Consider the following 26096-nt stretch of genomic DNA (forward strand, 5'->3'; position numbering starts at 1 on the left):
AACAATTCTAGAATCTTTATCTCATCTCGGATTCTGTCGTCCAAATAGCTTCTTCAATATTCTAACAACTCTATTGAACAGCAGAATAGTCTTCATTCTGAATTATCTTTCTTTTACTGATTCTGATTTCAATCTGGAATAATACGTCAAGAAATATAATATCATAATATAACTCGAAGTAACTCTAATAAAATTAATCTCAAAATACTGGCTATACAACATCCGTATATACCAATCAACAGCTCATAATAAATCAACATCATCCTCTGCCATCCAATCTGTTTAGGCTAAATCAATTCAATATTCAATCTCCTATATCAAATACCATTGGTCGTCGTCTGACATTGGCATATTCAGTCTATCTATTCAGAGCTGTCGTCATTCTTTTCTGAATCAGCTTCACTTCCTCAGTCATATCTCTGATCATATTAGGTCCAATTTCAAGTATCTCAGAGATATCATTACAATAACAAGGGGATCTACATTTCTTGTCGTACAACGCTTCAAACTGTGTTATCTTCATACTCGTCTGATAGCTATTTCTGTATGACAAATCACATCATGGTAATGAATCCTGCCAATTAGTGCTAAAATCCAGCACTACAACTCTAAGCATATTCTCCAAAATTCGGATAATCTACTTTGACTGTCCGTCAGTCGGTGAATGATATGCAGTATTCAGATATAATCTTGTACCCAACTCTTGCTGTATACTCTACCAAACGTGCAAAGTCAACCAAAATCACGGTCTAATATAATCAACTCTCGACACTCTGTGTGATCTAATCACTTTTCTGACAGAATCTCAGTAATTAAATCATATTTATACATCTTCATGTACGAGCTAGCACATGCAGACTGGGTAAGTCTGTCACTCCTAACTCCATCAATGCTCAATTCCGAGAGGAATGCGGTAACTTCATAACGATATCCCTAGAAATGTAATCTCATTTCCATTCAGGAATCGATAAGTTATATAACCAATCTCCTGGTTTCATTCTTTTAGTCTTTATCTGCCTGGTAATTCAGACATTTCAAAACAGATTCTTCCACATCTGATCTCATCAGTTTCTATCAGGATAAATGCTGAATCAACTATTGTGCATTTCTGACAACATCAGTCATTTCAAATCCGAAATATCTGGCACAACCCATCGGCTATTCATATACAATGCAGTATCACATACCTGATATTCTGATCGATACTTTGTTCTAACTATCGATAATCAAATTCTGTCCCATTCTGATCAACTTTCTGAACTGTTTCAACTCTCAACATCAGCTTTGATTCGGCTTGTACGGTATCGAGTCTCAACTGTATACAATCTGTATCAAATACTGCTGTAGAAAATAATCATTCTCAAGCAATTCAGAATAACAATCAGATACAGTAGCCTGCTAACTCATGCAACTACAAGTTTCTGACACTGATGTCGATCTCAGTCAACTAATCACAGCTTTACTGTACTAGAATCAACAGATATATCATCTTCAGATATAACAAACCCTGTATACAATCTGTCTCAACCAAGATGCACATTTCAACAATTTCTGTATACCACTTTCCAGTTCCCAGAATATTCAATACAATACTCAAATATTCAACAAAATCAGTCATAATCTTCGAATATACCAGAATATCATAGATCAACTAATCAGAGAATCCTCAAAATATTCTGAACACAGAGTTTATCAACCACCAATATAGCTGATACATCGTGAACGAGAAACATTCAATCAGATGTAACTCTCAGGCCGTAAATCTTTTAACTGATCTTTCAATTTAATTAGTATCATTCGGCACAAAGTTCTAGAGATAATAATAGTACCTGATATCGAGTCAAGGCTGAAATCAATCTTCTTGATTAAAGGCAAACCCGGAAGCTCATCTGGGACGACTTTAGCAACGCTTCTGTCACTAGCAAATCAGTCGATGATACGCTCCATCTCAGTAAATCAACTGAATACATAAGGAATCACTCTGTTTCTTTCGATAATCATCGAGTCATGAACATCACATATATCAAAGGTATTCTAAATCCAGAATCCTTACCGTACCATGTTCATTCTTCGGCCGTTTCAGGTCCGAATCTTACCATTTCCTGGAAATAATCCGCGATAGCTCTGTACTTGGCCAACACATCAATATCAATAATGCGGTCAGAATCAGATAAAACCAGTACAACACAAGCTAACTCAATCGCATTCTTATCCTATTGCAGTATCCGATGTCTCACGGAATTCACTAATATCAAACCTCTTTCCCAACAGGTAAGGAGATAACTACAGCAGTAAATACGGACTCAACAGATAAAGCATATATCAATGCAATTCATTCAGAAATCATATACAGGATGTACTAATATTTCTCAATATATATATATACGCAAAATAATCATAAAAGATCGATTACCTGCCACTACATCCTCAAGTGCATCTTGGATTCATTCCTCGGTTACTACCACTACTCTGGCTTCCTTCTGGCCCTGGTTCTGTCTGAGTAGAGGGTGGTTGGAAAGAGCGAGCAACAGAAGATGATCTATCGATCTGAGTCACTGATCCAGATGATTCTGCTCCCTGGAATCTTCGAGAACCTCTCTGTGGACAAACTCTAGCAAAGTGTCCTTGCTGTTTGCAAATGTTGCAACTACCATACACTCCTTGGCATTGCTCTGTGAGATGTCTTCCTCCACAGGTTCTACAATAGACCCCGGTATAACTCGGGCTAGAACTACTGGAGCTAGATAAACCGCTCCCTATCCTCTTGAACTGCTTCTTTAGAGCTTTCAACTGTTCTTTCTTCCCAATATTACTACTACCAACCTCCAATTTCAAAGGGGCTTGTAGGAATTGGACTGGAGATTGTTGCTGTTTCTGAGATTGGATCACATATAGCCTTTCTTGTTGTCGAATCAAACTTGCATCGGCTCTCTTTACTCTATTCAAGGCGTCGGAAAAAGTATAGGGTCGCTCCACATTTACCAATGCAAGTATTCCAGGATTCAATCCATTGATAAACCGGTCAGTTACAACTTCATCATTCCCAGCAACGTGAGGTGCAAAACGTAGCAATGTAGAGAATTTAGCAACATATTCTTCAATGTTTAGCTGTCCCTGTTTCAAATTTTCAAACTCTGCCCTCTTGTCCTCTCGATATGAACCAGGGAAAAAACTTTTATAGAATTTAGCTTTAAAGACTTTCCATGTAATCAATGTACCATGATGTTCTAGGGTTTCTTTGGTTGCGATCCACCAACTCTTTGCGACTTCCCGTAACTGGTGCCCAATCAGTTTAACTCTCCGTTCATCTGGGTAATCGAGTGAATCAAATAGCATCTTGATGTCGTCAAGCCAACTCTCACAATCAGTCGTCGTCTCAATACCCCTCAAAATCGGCGGTTGCAAGGATTGAAACCTCATCAACTGTGTTTCCATCAAAGTTTCTGACACATCCATCTGATTAGTCACCCTACTATCTCGTTCTGGAATTCTTCGAGGACGGATATCTGATGATCACAAGAGTTAGCAATCACATGAGACAAATCCGTCTCAGTCCATTTCTGATCAGCTTACCTCTTATCAAGAATTGGTTCTGATTCATTCTCAAATAATACACATTACCAAATCTACTCAGATATTCGGGTAACTTGTATCTTTAAAAACAGTAAACACATATTGCAATATTAGCATATACAATGTAATTCAACATTATAATAAATCAGATGCTAGCAATCACATGCAATCACTAGCTTCTGTCTTAGTCTCAAGAACCGAAAATTCTAGACCTATTGCTCTGATACCACCTGCTGTGGGGACCCAGACGCTAATTCATGTCTTAATCATTATTAATGTCAAATATAACAATTAAGAAAAGTGGGACTAATATTTTTTTTCTTTTTAAACTATAAATGCGGAAACGTAACAGTAATCTATCTGACATACATGTCAATATCAAAGTAAAAGTTATGTACTACAAGCCTCTATCACAACTAGGTTCAACAACTATACATCCAGTGACAATTACATTCCCAGTATAAATCATGTATACATGCATGTCATATAAACAAATATACAAGCATGAAACAGATAGTCATAACATGTATCAAAATCAGAAACATGAATCAATACAAACTCTGAATCAATACAAACTCCGAATCACACTCCGTGATTCTTAGACTCTGACTCGACTCTTCCTAGTCTAGGGATCCCGATCTGAATAAGACCATACACCCACCTACACTTCCGATCGGGGTGGTGGCACGTTCTTATTCACGGACTTTGTCTCTTTCCATATCGAACATCAGTAATAGATGAAACTCCAATTCTATCCACTTCGATATAACCAAACGTCCGGTGTCTTGGCGAATCAGCCACAGACTAGGCACATCAGCCCTGGCATATCGGCCAAACCTCTATGACAATGTGCAATGGCCCAGTGACAATTCCATCACTATCGGGTACCTCTATCAAGAGATCAATCGTCTACGACTAGGCGTATCAGCCCATGACTCAATGTATAAATCAATATACCAAAAAATGACAATCACATCAATTGTAAATAATCAATGCAATAAGATGAAGTATGTGATTTTGGGAGACTCAAGTCGAATCGGAATCGAGTTGTGCAATCCCGCATCAACATCAATTTATACCTTTCTCTTCTCGGTCTGACGAAGTCGAAGTCTCTAAGTCAAATCTGTCCATATCAAATCTGAAATGACAATATCGAATACACTGTATCAATGTATAACTCAATTCAAAATCTGTTCTGATCAATACTAAAATCAAACATAATCTGATCCATATCAACGATATCATGATACAATCTCAATCCATACTGAATCTGATCAAAATCAATCTACTGATGTTTCGACGGCATAATAATACAATCTCGACAACCCTGTCAATCCCAACATCACCGATATAATATCACAACTCATAATCGATATCAATACACTCATAATCTCAATAATAACAGATCGTAATATCAAATCTGCGCAATCTCAGTCATATCACTTCCGAAAATCATAACAATTATATAACCAGTCTGTTCTTCGATCTGACTTCAATTATATACTGATCAGTATACCCAGAACACATAATATCAGTCAAATCACAATTACCCATATATCATAATTTTGAATGATACCAGAATTCAATAAAACTTACGTTCTGTTGTAGCCTACGTCGATAGAAACATGATACCGAAGTTGGATTACAATTCGAACAGACGGATTTCTCGCGAATTGAATTCTACGATTAAGACTTGAAAAATCTCCCCAATTCTTCTCGGTTCTTCCTTTCCCTGTTCTGAAGAATTTGAAGACTCTTGTGTGTGTGTGTCTATATATATATATATATATATATATATACACACACGTTGCATGTAAGGGGCAAGTGGCACTTTTTCATTCTGCATGACTCGCGCATATGCACGCCCAAGCCCCGCGCATATGCGCGAGACCTATTGTCTCGGTGCATTATAACTCGCGCATATGCGCGCCTCCATCCGGCGCATATGCGCCAACTTCTCTGCCACGCTCGCGCATATGCGCCCATCCATGTCGCGCATATGCGCCAACTACTCTGGACTTCCCTTTGGCTTCTCGCATGGCTCGCGCATATACGCGCACACTTATCGCGCATATGCGCGAGGTCTTCTGCCACTCTCGCGCATATGCGTTGCTCCTTGTCGCGCATATGTGCGAGGTGTTCTGCCCTCGCACATATTCCGTGTTTTCTTTCGTCTTTTCAGTCTAATTCATTTGTCTATAATCCTATCAACTATCACCAAATCATTTCAGATTACGGTAATCAAATTCTCGGGCCTTACAATACATGCCTTGGATTTGTTTGAAACGAAAACAAATCAATACGACTACGCGACGCGGACGAGACGGAGTGTTCTTCTGTTTTTTTTGCTTTTCTCTCTTGTTTTCTCCCTAGGACTCACGATATTTTTCTGAATTTTCTGCTGATGTTTGCTACTGAATTCGAGAGAATGGAGAGGGGAGTGGCTAGGGAAAAATGAAGGGAAAGTTTGCAAGATAAAGGGAGAGAATAATTCTAGCTATCTTTTTAGTTTGTGAGATAAGGAAATGGTTAGGATATCAAAAGATTTGAGGGATAAATTGGAGGTGAATGGCCCATTCTTGCTCATCAAATAAGGTAGATAATTGCTTAATTTTTTAATTATTGATGATTAAAAAGGTGAGGAATTATCTCCAAGAAAAGATTAAGGAATGATATCAAATAATAGTGAGTTGTCGAACTAAATGAAATCTTTTAAATGAGGGGCCGAAAATTGCTAGCTAAACATGGTAGAAATATTGCTTAAATATTAATTATTGGGGAATTAAAATTGTGGGAATTATTCTACCAAGAAGGGGTTAGGAAAGATATCAAAGATGGAGTTGCTAAAATTAAATCAAATTCTCATTAAGGTGGCCGAAAATTGCATGGTAAATGGAGGGAAAAATATTTCTTAATTATTCAATTTTAAATATTTAGTGTTTTATCTATCCATTAAATATTTTAGTAAATTAATAAATTAACTATTGAACCTAAATGAACTTATTTATTACTCACCTCAAATTACTTAAATAATTCCTTAAACATTCTTTTACATTAAAATAAATTATTCTTTATCTTAAATTAAGTCTAGGAATATTTTCTCATTATTAAAATTTATCTCATTACTCCAACTCCAGTCCGGCCTCGCTTATTTAACTGAAAAGACAAATTTAATCTCATGCGATTTAAAATAAATAACCAAGACTAAATAACTTTAAAATGCCAAAAAAATAAAGAAATCATTTTTAATTTAAATTCTAGAAATTATGCATGGCTTATACGTAGTTTGATTTAACGGGTTCTACAACTCTCCCCCCCTTAAAAGAAATTTCGTCCTCGAAACTAAAACTCACCGAATAACTCGGGATAACGACTCCTCATCTTTGGCTCAGATCTGCACTGGTCTTCTCTTCATAAGACAGGTTCTTCTCCTGTCTGTCTAAGATCTGCACTGGTCTCTCTTCATAAGACAGGTTCGGAGTGAGCTGCAACGGCTCGAAGTTCAAGACATGCGAAGGATTTGCCATATACATCCTCAGCATAGAGACGTGGAACACATTGTGTACTCCGGCCAGATTCGGCGGAAGAGCAACACGATAAGCTAACGTCCCAACCCTGTCGAGGATCTCAAAGGGTCCGATGAATCGCGGACTGAGCTTTCCTTTCTTCCCGAATCGCATGACACCTTTCATAGGTGTTACCTTCACAAAAACATGGTCGCCAACGGCAAACTCTAGATCTCTCCTCCTCTGATCCGCATAGCTTTTCTGTCGACTCTGAGCAGTCCTAATACTGTCACGGTTCTTGACTACTACATCGGCAGCCTGCTGAATAATCTCTGGACCCAACTCTGATCTTTCCCCTACTTCATCCCAATGAACAGGCGATCTGCACTTTCGACCATACAATGCTTCAAACGGAGCCATACCTATAGACGACTGGAAACTGTTGTTATAGGTGAACTCTACCAATGGAAAATTCGACTTCCAACTCCCTGAAAAGTCGATGACACAAGCACGGAGAAGATCCTTCAAAATCTGGATAACTCTCTCTGACTGTCCATCTGTCTGAGGATGGAAAGCTGTGCTAAACAACAACTTCGTACCCACTGCTGAATGCAGACTCTTCCAAAATGCGGAAGTGAATCTAGGATCTCTGTCAGACACAATAGAAACGGGACTACCATGAAGTCTGACTATCTCTCGGATATACAACTCTGCATATTGAATCTTGGTGAAAGTCGTCTTAATAGGCAAGAAGTGCGCTGATTTGGGAAGACGATCAACAATCACCCAGATAGCATTCGATCCTCTGACTGACTTCGGCAACCCGGTCACGAAGTCCATGGTGACATTCTCCCACTTTCACTCGGGAATAGGAAGAGGCTTGAGCAAGCCTGCTGGTCTCTGATGCTCTGCTTTCCCTAGCTGGCACGTCAGACACTCGGATACGAAATGCCCGATATCCTTCTTCATTTCAGGCCACCAATACAACAGCTGCAGATCTTTGTACATCTTTGTACTCCCAGGATGAATAGAGTACGGCGACATATGGGCCTCGGATAGAATATCTGCTCGAATAGAATCACTGCTAGGAACCCACATTCTGTCTCGGTATCTCACAATACCGTCGCTAACTGTATACAAAACACTGCCCTTGGCCTCATCTCTCTGTTTCCACTTTGCCAACTGCTCATCTGCTGACTGACCATTGCGAATACGGTCTAGAAGGGAAGACTGAATCGTTAAAGTAGATAGACGGGGAACTCTACCTCAAGGATAAGTCTCTAGATCAAACCTCTGCATCTCAGACTGAAGAGGTCTCGAAATCGCCAAATGAGCCATCACTGCGACTTTTCTGCTCAATGCGTCTGCAACTACATTAGCTTTACCCGGGTGGTAGCTAATGTCATAGTCATAGTCCTTCATTAGCTCCAATCAAGGCCTCTGATGCATATTCAGCTTTTTCTGCGTAAAGAAGTACTTGAGGCTCTTATGGTCGGTAAAGATCTGGCACTTCTCTTCATACAAATAATGCCTCCAAATCTTCAAGGCAAAAACTACGGCGGCCAACTCTAGATCATGGGTCGGGTAGTTCTTCTCATGGATTTTCAACTGTCGAGAAGCATACGCTATCACCTTCCCATGCTGCATCAACACTGCGCCTAAACCGAGCTTCGAAGCATCGGTATACAAAACAAATTCTCCAGGCCCTGACGGCATGGCCAAAACTGGCGCTGATATAAGAGCTTGCTTCAGAGTATCGAAGCTCTTCTGACACTCATCGCACCACACAAATTTAACATTCTTCTTTGTCAATGATTTGAGTGGAACTGCGATGGAGGAGAATCCCTGAATAAACTTCCAATAATATCCTGCTAGGCCAAGGAAACTACGGATCTCTGATGCATTCTACGGCACAACCCAATCTCTGACTGCTGCAACTTTCGCTGGGTCTACCTCAATACCGCTACTAGAAACGATGTGGCCTAAGAACGCCACCTTCTCTAACCAGAACTCGTACTTACTGAACTTGGCGAATAACTTATGCTTTTGCAGGGTCTGCAAAACTGTGGTCAGATGTCTGCGGTGCTCCTCTTGATCCTTTGAGTAGACGAGGATGTCATCTATGAATACTATCACGAACTGATCAAGATACGGCTGAAATACGCGATTCATGAGATCCATGAAGATCGCTGGCGCATTCGTCAGACCGAACGGCATCACAAGGAACTCGAAGTGGCCATAACGAGTCCTAAAAGCAGTCTTGGAAACATCGGCATCTTTCACCCTCAACTGGTGATAACCGGAACGCAGATCAATCTTTGAGAATACCGAAGCTCCCTGCAACTAATCAAACAAGTCTTCAATCCGCGGAAGTGGGTATTTGTTCTTCACTGTAACCCTGTTCAACTCCCGGTAATCAATGCAAAGCCTCATTGTACCATTCTTCTTCTGCACAAACAAGACTGGCGCGCCCCATGGTGAAAAACTCGGGCGGATGAACTCCTTGTCAAGAAGTTCCTGAATCTGCTTCTTAAGTTCTGCCATCTCTGTCGGTGCTAATCGGTACGGTGCTTTGGAGATCGGAGCCGTACCTGGCATAAGCTCAATAGAAAACTCCACCACTCGCTCGAGTGGCATACCAGAGACGTCCTCAGGAAAAACATCTAGAAAATCCCTGACAATTGGAACATCTGAGGCTGACTGACTGGGTGCCTCGGGGACAGATATAAAAGTCGCTAAAAACGCCCGGCACCCTCTATGCACGAGCTTCCTAGCCTGGAAACAAGATATCAAACGCGGTAAATGAAAGTACCTGTCTGGTTCGAATAAGAAATGCTCCATCCTGGGCGGTCGGACTAGAACAGATCTCCGCTGAAAGTCGATCGAGACTCTGTTCCTTAATAGCCAGTCCATACTCAGAATGATATCAAACTCTGGCATCGGCAAAACGATGAGATCCGCATAAACAAGATTGCCATGAAGCTCGAGGTCTATGTCTCGGATCACATTAGTAGCTGCCATCTCCTCTCCCGAAGACAGTACTACTGAATAGGCTACATCTAGCCCGATGATCTTGACCTTGAGAAAATGAGCAAAGGTCTCCGAAATGAATGAATGGGTAGCCCCTGAATCTATCAAGGCTTTCGTAGCTGAACCCGCTATAAAAATTCTCCTTGAAAGGTTGGAACGTCAAGCTGAACCCAATAATTACTAGAACTAACTTATAGACCTGCAAAGGTCAAAGTTCTTCTAACCTAAATTCCCGAAATAACGCTAATTAGAGCATGCAATCCTATCGCAATTCTAAGTTCAAAACCTCAACCCAAAACATAAATTCCCCAAAACATTGAATGTTGAATATTAACTTAAAGCTTTAAGATACCTGTCATGAGCATGGTGTCTAGGTTCGTCTCCGCTGGATGGAGAGCAAAGACTCTGCCTTGAGTAGGCAGACTTCCCTGTGGGCACTGCTGCAGTAGATGGTCTGGACTACCACACTTATAACACTTCCCTGAGCCATACATACACGCTCCAGCATGGCGGCGTGTGCACTTAGGACAGACTGGGTGCTCAAAAGTCCTCGGGACTGCGCGTCCCCGCTGCTGCTGCTGTCCTCTGTTCCAGGGTGGGACGTGGAAAGGCCTCTTATTCTGGGGCTGCAGCTGAGGAGGAGGGCGGCGTGGCACTTGGACTGGTCGCTTGCCCTGACGGTCTCTCTCTATATCCTGCTGATCCTGCTCCGCAGCTAGAGCTCTGGAGACAGTGACATCATATGTAGTAGGGCGAGCCACCCTAACATCGCGGCGCAAGATCGGCCGTAGACCATCCAGAAAGTGTCTCAGCTTTGCTCCGGCATCGTTGGCAATCAGGGGCACAAAATGGCAGCCCCTCTCAAACTTACGGATGAACTCCGTAACAGTCATATCTCCCTGCCTCAGGGTCATGAACTCCCTGGTCAACCTGGCACGCACCTCATCAGTAAAATATTTGGAGTAAAATACCTCCGTGAAGCGCGTCCAGCTCAGAGTAGCCAAGTTCAAAGCTACTGATTCTCCTTCCCACCATAGGCGTGCGTCTCCTCCAAATAGATATGTCGCACAACGAACTCTGTCCGCATCCTCAAGCTCCATAAACTCAAAGATAACCTCGAGGGACTTAATCCAGCCCTCGGCAATCATAGGATCGGAAGTCCCTGAGAACTCCTTCGGCCTCATCTTCATGAAGCGCTCATAAGTAGCCTCGGGCCCTGTTGGCCTGGCTGTCACAGCGTTGTTCCCCGCAAACTGTGTGAAGAACTGAGTCATCCCAGCTAACATCTGGGCATTCATGTTCGGTGGAGGTGGAGGTGGTAAATCTCTCTCCTGCCTCTGATTCTCACCGTCCTCCTGGCGAGGCTCATCCTCTCTCGTGCGCTCAAGAATGCGTCTAGGGGGCATACTGTTCCATACATAACTCATACGTAACTAACATGCATAATCTCTATTATTTCTTTAAATTTAAATAAATATTGCATGATCATAATCTGAACATAAAATTATTTCATGAAAACATGCTGTTAAAATATTTCATGTTGTACACAAAATGCGTAAACGTAAAACTTACAGATCGAAGACGTGACTCCGTGAGCTTCTCGAGGTCAGTAGTAGTACAACCCTTTACAAGAACATAGGCTCTGATACCAGCTGTAGAGGCCCGAAATTCGTACTTGAAAATTTGCGGAATAATTTAAAATTTTTCTTTAAAAGTAAATAAGTCGCCTCATTCATAAAATAAACTGATGAAAAGATTTAATGTTCAAAGTAGCAGCGGAAGTAAATATCTGTTTCAAAACAACAACTTAAAATAATTCATCATGATAAAAATGAGTTTGCATAAAAATGATAAGTAAAATGATAAATTAGGTCCTCGGGTTCCTACTACTGCCGACCCAAGCTAGCTCACTGGTCCCCGTCCTCGGTCCCGACCTCATCAGTACCTACAACAATCAAGTCTAGTGAGTCTAAAGACTCAACATGCATATATCGTAAATAACAAGTAAATATATCATAAAATTTTATGCCGTGAAAAGATGTCATATCGTAAAACGTAACGTGAAATTATCTTGTCATGAGTAATTATAAATACGTGCATAACTGAACTGAAAATCGTAAGTGAAATGTTTGCTCGATAGAGCCCTGTCATGAAATAGCATATAATAATTTTCTGTTGAGAATATGTTCTACGCAAGTGGCCCATAACATGAACTGAATCGTCTGATCAGTTTAAACCACAGTATACTGGGCGGTAGAGATCATCACAGCCCTTGGACTGGATATCCGTACCAATACATGAACATGAACCGGTCAGTGACCACTGGATGAAGTAATAATCCCATGATAAGCTGCAATCCCGTGAGTGTGAAGTGGCCACAAGCAATATCGCATATATCTCAAAAATGAACATTTTATATTTTTATGCCGTAATATAATTAAATATCCTGTTTTATTTTACCAAATGGGTTGGACCGTTTCCAGGCTCGCTGCGACCTAATTCTAACATGAAAAACATGCAAATAACTCGACTTGACTATGCAAATAACTTAACTTTACCAACGCTTCAAAATCGAACTAAAAACGAGACTATTACGCCCAACAAACTTAATATTTAACCATGACTCCGTACCGACCCGAACCAACATCGAACCATCATTTAGTCATGATTAAAATACACCTAATATACTGGAAAATAAATCCCTAGGGCTGTAATATACGAAAATTATGCATGGAGGCCAAAATCATGAAACGCTCTTTCGAGAGTCACTTTGGCACATTGCACCGTAAATTCTCGTACGACCTCTAAACTTAACTAAATCATGAACGGCCAAAACCATGACCTTCCTAACTCCATAAGGCACTGTCCAGTCCAAGGCCATAGGCTAAAAGCCAACCAAGAACTCAAACAAGCCTCTGAACCGAAGCACAAAGTTGCTGTCAAGAAAATTACAGCAGCAGCTGTTGCGCTTCTTTGCGTCGTTTGCAAGGCTAATGGCCATTGGGGCTTGAACCACCGACCAGAGCCTCTTACCAACATCCTAAGGTATGGTTTGAACCATGGCTAAGGGCCCTAGGCCAACCACAATTCCAGCCAACACCTACGAAAATACAAGTTTCACCCGAGAACACACACATGGCACGCGTGGGGGTGTTGCTTGTTTTGCTGTCAAATGAAGGATCCAATGGCTATGAGGTTAACCATAGTCCATTCTAGACATGCTAAGGTGTTGTATGAGTCATGGCTAAGGGCTAGAAGCCAACCATAACCCACTTGACACCTCAAAACCGAAACTCAACACACTCAACAAAAACCAGAATTTTAAAACCGAAGGGGGCTGTTCTTGTTTGTTTTGAAAACCGATGGGACCATGAACCAAGCCATGAAAGGGCATCTTGGTCACGTCCTAGAAATTTCAAGGAGAGGTTCTAACCATGGCTACAGCCCCTAGGTCAGCCAAGATCAGAACACTTGCCTTAGACAAGCAACACAAAAATTCGAGACTCATAAATTGCCATAAGAAGAGTTGCTGTCAAATCTCTTCCTCCAGCGTGTAGGTGCTGGTACCAATGGACTAACACGACCATAACATGCCCTAGTACATGTCTATATGCAGCCTTGGGTGCCTGTAATCGAGCCAACCTCCTGAAACCACAAAACCAACAAAAACGTGAAGCACAAGTGGGAGGGCCAAAAAAATCTGTGCAGAATTTTTTTAACACTTGATGTACCTTTTCGGTTTATGCTCCATGAAACATGATCATATTATGTTTTAAATTACTTATATGGCTTGATTGAAGAGAAAAGAAACGTATATACAAGCCTTGGATTTGTTTGAAACGAAAACAAATCAATACGACGACGCGGCGCGGAGGAGACGGAGTGTTCTTCTCTTGTTTCTGCTTTTCTCTATTGTTTTCTCCCTAGGACTCACGATATTTTTCTGAATTTTCTGATGATGTTTGCTACTGAATTCGAGAGAATGGAGAGGGGAGTGGCTAGGGAAAAATGAAGGGAAAGTTTGCAAGATAAAGATAGAGAATAATTCTAGCTATCTTTTTAGTTTGTGAGATAAGGAAATGGTTAGGATATCAAGAGATTTGAGGGATAAATTGGAGGTGAATGGCCGATTCTTGCTCATCAAATAAGGTAGATAATTGCTTAATTGTTTAATTATTGGTGATTAAAAAGGTGAGGAATTATATCCAAGAAAAGATTAAAGAATGGTATCAAATAATAGTGAGTTGTCAAACTAAATGAAATATTTTAAATGAGGGGCCGAAAATTGCTAGCTAAACATGGTAGAAATATTGCTTAAATATTAATTATTGGGGAATTAAAATTGTGAGAATTATTCTACCAAGAAGAGGGTTAGGAAAGATATCAAAGATGGAGTTGCTAAAATTAAATCAAATTCTCATTAAGGTGGCCGAAAATTGCATGGTAAATGGAGGGAAAAATATTTCTTAATTATTCAATTTTAAATATTTAGTGTTTTATCTACCCATTAAATATTTTAGTGAATTAATAAATTAATTATTGAACCTAAATGAACTTATTTATTACTCACCTCAAATTACTTAAATAATTCCTTAAACATTCTTTTACATTAAAATAAATTATTCTTTATCTTAAATTAAGTCTAGGAATATTTTCTCATTATTAAAATTTATCTCATTACTCCAACTCCAGTCCGGCCTCGTTTATTTAACTGAAAAGACAAAACTAATCTCATGTGATTTAAAATAAATAACCAAGACTAAATAACTTTAAAATGCCAAAAAAATAAAGAAATAATTTTTAATTTAAATACTAGAAATTATGCATGGCTTATACGTAGTCTGATTTAACGGGTTCTACAGTAGGTCTATACCAAATTGATCACAAAATTTACCTAATTGTTTTTTCTCAAATAAATTCTGTCTTTTAATTTGATTATTTAATTTTAATTCATTACAGAGAGCTAAACCCTCTTCAATACAAGTATTAATTAAATTTCTATAAGTATAATTTTCATATCGAATATTAATTTCATCTTTTCTTAATATTTTTCTAATTCTTTCAGCAAATAAAAAAGGTAAACCATCTATGAATTTGGCTTTCCAAAAACTATTATTACAGTCTGGTATCTCATAAATTCGAGATAAAAAGGTATCTTTATACCATCTAAAATCAGTAAGTGTTTTACATTTTATATTACTTAATAAAGTACGAATCTTTTCACTATCATCAGTGAATTTCCCAGTAAAGTGTTCAATCATTGTCATTATTAATGAATATACTACATTTTCTGATTGAATATTATTCTCAATTTTTATGGAATTTATAATATCCTCTTTATGGGATTGATTTAAATAATTATCACACCAACCTTTAAGTTGGCCAGTAAATCCTGATATAATCATTTTAACAATATTTTTATCATTATTACCTGAATTTTTACACACAGTATTATACATAATCATTTTGTGAGCAGTATTATAAATTTGTTTATCACTAAAACCATCAATATTCCATTCATAAATACTTTTTCCCATTATAACTATTAACAAATATATATTCTTGTTCTTCTAAAAGAACATCCATGGGAGTAGGTCTATTATAATAATATTTATTTTGGTAGGTCTATCTGCCCATTTAATTTTATTAATTTCTTCATCAGAATAATTCTCATTATTCTCAAACTCTTTATTAAGAGTATTTAAATTAAGATTTTTAAATTTTTCTTCTAATAATTTTTCTATATCAGACACAGAAGATTTAAATTTATAATCCTTTATATCTGGAGGGGATTGAATAGAAGAAGTAGCAATAGAAACAATATTAGTTTCTTCTTTAGACTGTACATGAACATCTGGTTTAATTTGATTAATAGCTAAAATAATCTTATCAATACGATCCTTAAGAGAAACTATTTTCTCTCATATTATCGTAAGATATAAATTTGTATAATTTTGTTTTTCAATTATCTGATTAATATGTTTAACAGTTATTTGCAACATATCATTCTCAAATAATTTTTAAAAAGCAGTAAAATTTAAAATTTTATTATTTTTCTCTATAATAAAAGATTGTTGAGGAGGATAAACAGTTTTTTGAATTTGTCCAGAAGAAAGTTTATAATTTCTTTCAAGAATAAAAATATAATCTATAATAAATGTTTTAAAAAACCAAGGAACAAAATGTATTAATTTATTCTGGTTTTCACAATATTTATAAAACTCTGAAACAATATAATCAAACTCATCTTCAGAGAAACTTTTAAAGTACCAATCTTTGAAAGATTCTCATTTGGATAAATAAAATTCTGCATTAATCTTTACTCTAGCAAGAGATCCTTTAGTAAAATCAATTTTTGATTTACTATCCAGTAAATACTAAAATTCATTTCTGAAACTGTATCAGTTTCCCTAACTTTTTGAAAGTTACTTTTATGAACAATATTATTTTGATTAATGATTAATTTATCTACTGTATCTTGTACAGAAGATTCTACATCTTCTCTTATCTGAGAAGTAGAAGTTCTAGAAGTTTGAGGAACATCCACCATATAATCTAGAGGTGAAATAAAAGAATGACTAGATCTTGATCTAGCATAGATAGAAGATGGTAATAATCTTCTTTGATCATTATTGAATTGTATTTGAACAGATCCTTCATTATTTTGTATAACTTGTTGTAAATCTCTATTTATTATAGGATTTTTCTAGGAACAGCTTGTTCAATTATCCAGTTTTCTGGAAATTCAATTTCTTCCATTTTATAGATCTACGGGTTATAATATTAGATCTATTAAAATTAGTTTCTATGATAATAGTTTCATTTAATTTTTTATCTATTCTTTTACACATATGATTCAATGTAAATAATGGTTTATAATAAATACGATAACAGATACATATAACTTCTGTACCAGGAGTATAATTATAACCATGAGTTTTAACATTTAATGTTAAAGAATCTAATATATTAATATCGGACAATGATAAAGATAAATTAGGATAAAAATCAAAATATACTGGACCATGTGCCAGACTAGATTGAATTATTCCCATAAGGGATTGTTTCCAATTCAAATTTCTACCATCTCTTAAAGCTGCTATGAAGCTTTCTGGTAGTCCTTCTAAAGTTAAAGATCTAAAAGCAATTTGAATTAAACCTATATGAATAAATCTGTAATTTTTCCTATAAGGTAAAATATCTTTATTGTTTAACAATCTAATAATCATTTCATCATTATGAAGAGGTACTGATGATTCTGTAGTTTTAACTACTTGTTTAAAATCAATTCTTTCAAAGGTTCCTAATTTATAGATCATTTTAGATTCTATCTTAGGAATAGTCCATTTATTCAATAAATCTAAATTTTCAGGTAAATCATATTCTTCATTTAAACTGTTTTGAACAGTTTCTTTCATATCGAAAATATTCATTTGAATAAAATGCTAAATTATTTTCCAGACTATTTCCAAGCCTAAGATATAGGAACCACTTAAAAAAAACTTTGGTCATTTGAATAAATAGACTTAACAACCTTTTTATTTAAAGAAAAATTTCATAGAAAGACATTCATGTAATATTAACAACTTATTTTAAACTAATTGCAAAAAAAAGGCATCAAAATGAAATAGTGGTGGTGGAGACTTCTTTCTCTCGTTTCTCTGTGTTATTAGAGATGTGCTGTAAGCGGTGTGAAGCACTGTCCTATCAACTATAGTTTCTATTTGACATGTAAATGAATCTAATTGTTTATGTGTTATTCGAAGTTTGATTCGATAAAAATTCGTTTTAGCTTGTTTAATGAGGTTCGTTAAGATAAAGGAACAAAGCTCAAGCTTTACAATATTCGGCTCGTTAGCTCGTGAAATGTTCATTGATAAGTTCATGAGTCATCTCTTAAATAAAAAAAAAATTGATATTTGATTTATTGATTTTGTACATTACTTATAAAATATATAGAAAATAAATTTACAAATTTTAATAAAAATATTATATTTTTTTCTAAATATATAATTTATTTTTAATGAATTTAATGAAATTTTAAATATATAATTTATATTTATTAAATTCGTTTAAACATAATAAAAACTTAATATAGTATTCGTTAAATATATTGAAGAATGAGTCAAAGTTTATTTAGTTTACGTGTCATGCTTATGGCTCAAGTTTATTGCTTAGTCAATTTGGTTAAGATTTAGTGGATCTCATAGTTGGATTAGTGGCTTAGTGGTTAATATTTGTTTTACTCTGTTTTTATAAATAGCATATGTAAATGGGTCTTTAATTAATAAAGTTGAGGTTCACGTATACAGCAGAGTGTCTTTGTCCTCTTCTTTATTACACTTACTTTCTGCCTAATATTCTTCTTCCCCAACAAAATAAATTCGAACTCGACTAATTATAAAAATGAGTCAAACTCAAACGTTAAATTATCCACTCGATTACATCCATATATTTGGCTTCTTGCTGAGACAAGATTTCAATTGCAAACAAAAACTAGAATCTTGTCTTGTGGGTCTAAGAAAATTAATCGCGAGATGTTCAGGGTTAATTTATTCTTCAAGCGAAAAAAGCAGTGAATATTGAGATAATAGGTGATAATATATTTCTGTTGGGTTTTTCTTCTCGCTTTGATCGTAGTCGTGCTCTGCTCGATGGTCCTTGGTCCTTATTTAAGGATTTTGTAGTTTTTAAACCAACGGATCTGACCTTTGATGAAATTCCAATTTGGCTGCACTCATCTATTCTTCGTTGGTGAGTGAATTGGAAAAGTGATTGATGTTGATGCGGGGGAAGAAGGGAAAATGTACGGGAAAATTTGAACGAATCCCGGTTTCTATGGATTTCTGAACCTGAAGTAGAGAATTTGGGTTCAACTGGAAAATATGAAGGAAGAAATATGTATATTTTTAATGTATGAACGATTGCAAATTTTTGTCTCTCTTGTGGAAGACTAGGTCATATCCACGGAGACTATGCTAACAAGGGAAAGAGGATTCTAACCTTCAATTTGGTAACTGGATGAGGGCATCGTCAGTTGTAGGGGAAAGGAAACTATCTTATTTAAAACCCGATAATACCTACAGCAGTGGTTCACCAAGTGTTCCTTCTGTTGAGGCAGATGATGGAGTTGTTGCACCTCTCGAGGTCTACTACCTATGATGACTCATATTGGCAGTGTCTCTTCTAGAGAGGAGTAAAACAGAAAAAAAAAATATTTTACTTATATTAGATAGGTCAGAAGCTCATGAAAAATATACCTCAGAGATGGAAAACATTGAAGAACAGGTAATTCCTATCTATGTTCTAGGAAAGAGTCCCAAGCTAATCGACGTAGCTAGGCGCAATCCCGGTAAAATGCAATGGAAGAGTATGAACATGGGAACTCCTCCAAATCTTCAGCTGGTGATTCCACTATCAAGGTTCCATTAAAACGTCCTTTGCAAGATCAGAGTTTTTATTCTGATCAACAGAGAAAAATTTCGTGATGAGGTAAAGGTTGATAGTAAGCTTATTAATAGTTTGGCCATGGATGTGCTACATCCCCGCCAATCCCCATGAATTGCTTGGCGTGGAATGCACGAGAGCTTGGGAACCAACGCATTCCGGGAACTTCGGAGACTCATCGCTGAAATAAACTCATGTTTGCTTTTTCTTTGTGAAACTAGACTTTCTGCTAATCAGTGTCATACGTGGCGTAATTGTTTTAACTTCAAAGGACATTATTCTATTGACTGTGATAATCGTAGTGGGGGACCGCTTAAGATTTTTTAGACAGATTCTTTGATGTTACTATTAATCGTACTCACCTGGGCATATTGATTGTACTGTTATTCATGATCGTTATCGATGGAGATTTACCAGGTTTTATGGCAATCGAGTGGCTGTCAGACGACCATCTTCTTGGCAACTCCTTAGGAGACTAAGCTGACCTACAAGAATTCTAGCACATGTAAGAAATATGACACATACATGTTAAAAGACGTAACGTGTAGGAATTGACAACGACCAAAAAACTTACCATTTTTTACGAACATGCAGCCTCAAATTTTTGACAATTGAGACGGCATGCGCCTCTTCTTTTGACATTCATGCTCCCGACTTCTCACGTTGATGGTAAGAGAAACGTCTATAAATAGAGCGATTGAGGTCCTAAGCACACATATCTCATAAGAAATATATACCATCTACAGAGAACATGAAGTGCTTAGAAGGCTTCAATCGAAAGAAAATCAGAGAAATAAAAAATTTCAATGGCCGGAGTTAATTCTCGATCCGCTTCCGCGTATTAATTATCATGTTTATATATGTGCAGAAACATGATTTTTTAGAAAAATTCTGACATTTGGTATCAGAGCAATGATACATCTACCTTGAAAATTTTGAATCTAGGAATTTACGTATGAAAAATGAAAGTTGAAAATCGGATAAAATGATATTAAGAAACTTACCTGAGAATTTTGTTCTCGGCTGCACCCTGAAGTTCTTCTTTGAAATCTCAAAAAAAAAAAATTGTATATTTGTTTTCTGAAATTTTTTACGAAATGAGAGTAAAAGTTTGGAGCTAATTCAGAAAAGATTGAAGAAGGATTGTGGCAATTCATGAACGAAATGATTATATTAATCAATCATAACACATGCACTCCATTGAATGTAAAAGAGCCCATATGTCTTTGAACATGCAACACATTTCAATTTGTTAAAATTGTCGGTAATTGATTAATTAAGTTTTTTTATTATTATTAAAAAAAATTAATAATTAATGCGAGACCCACAATTAATTACGCGGGACCCACACTAATTTGAAATTTGATATCAATTGTCGGTTTTTATTATTATTGTTTTTAAATTAAAAAAATAATAATAAATAAATAATGATTAATGTGTTATTAAGTTATGTATAATTCGATATACATATAGAATTTGGTTAAATAATTTGTACACATTAAAATAATTTCAAGTTTGACGTAATTTCTAATATATGTTTAGAAATTAATTTTGCATGTTAGATATAATGTCAAATATTATGGATAAGTGTTTGATGTGTACATGCAAATTTAATATTATGTTTGCATTTATTTTTTGAAATTTAAAATGCAAATAATATTGAAAAATAATTAATACACCAATATTTACATTATGTTCAAATTAAATTATATTAATTTTTTATAATTTGAAATGAACATATCAAGTAAGATGTGAATATAATAAAATATTTCAGATATTCACAAATGAGCAAATAATCCTCACTTTATCCACTCTGATAAAAGAGAAAAACTGATGAGGAGCCCACATTTTCACGTAAATGTGATAATCACTTTATCACTACTCTTAATGAAAAGAAAAACTGATGGAAAATGTATTTGTTCATATTAAGTAAAAATGTGAGTATGAAGTTATTTAATGAAAATTTTTTGGCTTATAAAGATTCACATAAATGTATATAATTAAAGTGAATAATAATTATAAGGTGACATGAGAAAACATGATCTGGGGAGTTTCATATATCGGTTTAAACTGCCTTTACTAGCCACTGGTCTCCCTGAAGAACGTTGCTCTGACTAGGAATTAGGTATTTAAAGGGCCTCAGCACTACCTATCTTTCTTGGGAGCACTATTGAAAAATGTTGATTATGTTACTAAATAATTATTATATATAGTATTAAAGTAAAACCAAAATTTTGTCCTGTTAACCGTATAATTTTAAATAATTGAGGAATAGCCACAGCATCCTTAATTATAAAAAAAAATTATGCATTAAATGGATTTGGATCACATAATGGACATCAATTATAATTAATTATATAAACATAATAAATTTTACCCCACATAGATTTTTATTATATTTATATAACTAATTAGGTTAAAATATTAAATTATATTTTTCTTAATTTACTCACAAGAGTTAAGGAAAATACATTTTGATAGTTATATCATAAAGTTACAGAAAAATCTTATTGAATTAAAATTTTAGCCCACCGACAAATTTTATGTCACTAGATTTTTAAACATGAATTACATTGGTAAAACATGATATTGTCTCAAAAAATTTAAGCATATTATATTTTGTGCAGTTATGCAACCTGCGAGTTTTTTCTGATATGAAATGTGACATTTCCGAACTAAAGGGCGATAACTATAAAATATGGATAGAAAGAATTCTTCTTCAATTGGAATGGATGGATATTGATTATGCTATAGTGGAAAGACGAACCATCTGCTATTACTGAAAACAGCATTCCAGATGATGTTGATCTTTATGAAAAATGGGAGCAATCTAATCGACTCTGAGTAATGTTCATGAAGACAAAAATCTCTGTTGGCATACGTGGTTCTGTCGATCAGCATAATAATGTCAAAGAATTACTGAAAGCTATTGATGAACAGTTTCAGTCTTCAGATAAGGCACTTGCCAGTACCCTAATTATGGAATTCTCTTCATTAAGGCTCACCAGTGTGAAAGGTGTGCGAGAGCACATAATGAAAATACGGGACATAGCGGCTCGGCTAAAGACACTAGAAGTGGAAATTTCTGAAACTTTTCTTGTGCACTACATTTTATGCACTCTTCCACAAGAATATGGACCCTTCAAAATTTCTTACAACACACATAAGGATAAATGGTCAATCAATGAATTAATGACCATGTGTGTTCAAGAGGAAAGAAGGTTGTTAATGGAGACGAGCGATAATGTTTTTATGACTACACAAGGAAAGTATAAGAAGCAATCCAAAGTCAAGGGAAAAGAGAAAGGAATAATTCCACCCCAACCTGACATTAAAAAAGAATCCAAATGTTTCTTCTGTAAAAAGACGGGACACATGAAGAAGGATTGCAATAAATTTAAGGACTGGCTTGAAAAGAAAAATATTCCTACTTCATTTGTCTGTTATGAATCTAATATGATTTATAACACATGGTGGATTGATTCTGGTTCTACAATCCATGTTACAAATACCTTTCAGGGTATGCAAAACCTAAGGAAGCCAAAAGAAAATGAGCGGAGCATCTATTCAGGAAACATGATGTCTTCGCATGTGGAGGCTATTGGGACTTGCTGCGTAGTGCTGAATAGTGTTATATTTTAAAATTAAAAAAGACTTTTTATGTTCCTATTTTTTCTAGGAATTTAAATTCAGTTTCAAAACTTGTACCCCTTGGTTATTCATTTCAATTTTTGGATAAATCAATAAATTTGTTTTATAAATCAAATCTTATTGGAAATGGTACGATGGTTGATAGTCTTTTCACTATTTCTTTACAAAATAATAACACCACTATGCATGTTCAAGGAGGTATCAAAAGATGTGTTATAAATGAAGATTCCTCTATATTGTGGCACAAGAGATTGAGACACATCTCCATAGAGAGAATTAAAAGATTAGTAAATGATGAAGTACTCAGTACTTTAGATTTTACTGATTTTTATGAGATTTGTGTGGACTGTATTAATGAAAGCAGACCAATAAGTCTAAAAAGGGTGCCAAGAGAAGTATAGAAATATTAGAAATCATACATTCAGATATTTTTTGTCCAGATATGGACATGAAAATTACGAAATACTTCATCTCCTTCATTGATGATTATTCACGATACATGTATATCTACATGCTTCATAACAAAAACGAAGCACTTGAAGCCTTTAAGGTTTTTAAGACAGAAGAGGAGAAGCAATGTGAAAAACATATTAAGATTGTGAGAACAGATAGAGGTGGAGAATATTACGATAGATACACTGAGAATGGACAAACACCTAGGTCCGTTTGCGAAGTTTCTCCAAGAACATGAGATTGTTGCCCAATATACTATGCCTGGTTCTCCAAACCAAAATGGCGTAGCTGAGAGGAGAAACTGAATATTATTGGACATGGTGAGGAGCATGTTTAGTAGCTCTAAACTTCCTAAATCCTTGTGGACTGAAGCTCTCAAGACAAGCTGTGTATGTATTAAATCGAGTTCCAACTATGGCTCTCCCAAAGACGCCATTTGAGTTATTAAAAGGTTGGAAATCGAGTTTGCAACATATACGCGTTTGGGGTTGTCCTTCTAAAATAAGAGTTTACAACCCACATGAAAAAAAACTGGACCCAAGAACTATAAGTGGATATTTCATTGGGTATGCCGAAAAATCCAAAGGGTACAGATTCTATTGTCTATCTCACAACACTAGAATTGTGGAATCAAGAAATGCAAAATTTCTTAAGAATGATTTTATTAGTGGGAGTGATCATTCAAATGACGTAGTTTTTTAGAATGGTCACATTAATTCACAACCCTTTTATTCAAATGATAGATTGGTCGTTATTCACATCTCTCAAGACCAAATGGGTGTTAGACAACCAGTTATAGAAGTTCCACAAATCGCTGATGAAATCCAGTAGATCAAGTTGTTAATGAAGAACAACAAGAAATTTTTTATCAACCAAACAAACTAAGGAGATCTACTAGAATAAGAAGATCAACTATATCTAGTGATTATGTTGTGTATTTACAAGAATCAGATTTTAACATTGGAGCCGAAAATGATCCTGAAACGTTTTCACAAGCCATGAGTTGTAATGAGTCAAAACTATGGTTTAATGCTATGAAAGAAGAGATGAATCTATGAAAGTTAATGGAGTCTGGGATCTTGTTCAATTGCCTGATGGTGTAAAAGCCATTGGATGAAAATGGGTCTTCAAAACAAAGAAAGACTCATTAGGCAACATTGAAAGGTATAAAGCAAGACTCGTTGCTAAAGGATTCACTCAGCAGGAAGGAATTGATTATAAGGAGATTTTTTCTCCTATATCTAAGAAAGATTCTCTCCCTATCATTCTAGCATTATTTGCACATTTTGACTTAGATTTACAACAAATGGATGTAAACGGCTTTTCTCAATGGAGAACTAGAGGAATAGGTTTATATGAAACAACCTGAAGGATTCTTCTCTAGTAATGGTGAGTAATTGATTTGTAAGCTTAAGAAATCTATATATGGATTGAAACAAGCTTCCCGTCAATGGTATTTAAAATTTCATTAAGTTATCTCTTCATTCGGATTCGTTGAGAACCCATGGATCAATGTATATACCAGAAGGTCGGTGGGAGCAAGATTTGTTTCCTTATTCTACATGTGGATGATTTATTACTTGCAACCAATGATAAGAGTCTGTTATATGAGGTGAAAAAATTCATCTCTAAAAACTTTGATATGAAAGATATGGGCGATGCATCTTATGGCATTGGCATTAAGATACATAGAGACAGAATTCGAGGTATTCTAGGTCTCGAATTCTGTCTCAAGAAACCTATATCATCAAAGTTTTAGAGAAATATCGGATGAAAGAATGTTCACCAAGTATAGCTCCTGTTGTGAAAGGCGATAAATTCAATTTGAGCCAATGCCCAAAGAATGATCTAGAGCGGGAACGAATGAAAAATAGTCCTTATGCTTCTACTGTCGGAAGCTTAATATATGCTCAGGTTTGCACTAGACCTGGCATTGCATTTGTTGTTGGGATGTTGGGAAGATATCAGAGTAATCCAGGTTTAGACCATTGGAAAGCTTGCAAAGAAAGTGATGAGGTACATTCAAGGTACCAAAGATTATATGCTTATGTTCAGACGAACTGAGAATTTGGAAGTAATTGGATACTCTGATTCAGACTACGCTGACTGCATTGATTCACAAAAATCCACTTCAGGATATATTTTTATGCTAGCTGGTGGACCTGTATCCTGGAGAAGTGCAAAGCATACATTGACTGCTACTTCCACGGAAACGTCTGCCCTTTTTATTGCTTAAAATGTACTAGAGTTTTTTTTTTAAACACTCAAATTTCGGCCATGACATATAACACATGGAAATATTTTTATAAAAATATTTTACCTTTTAAAATAAAATCTCAACCAACTAGCATTTTAAAAATCAAGTGCAATAGTCATAATATGAAATCGTCAACTGTTTTAGCAACCCTAAAAAGCAATAAGTTTGAAAAGTATAGC

This window comes from Primulina tabacum, chromosome 5, assembly GCF_025594145.1.
Source record: "Primulina tabacum isolate GXHZ01 chromosome 5, ASM2559414v2, whole genome shotgun sequence".
NCBI lineage: Eukaryota > Viridiplantae > Streptophyta > Magnoliopsida > Lamiales > Gesneriaceae > Primulina > Primulina tabacum.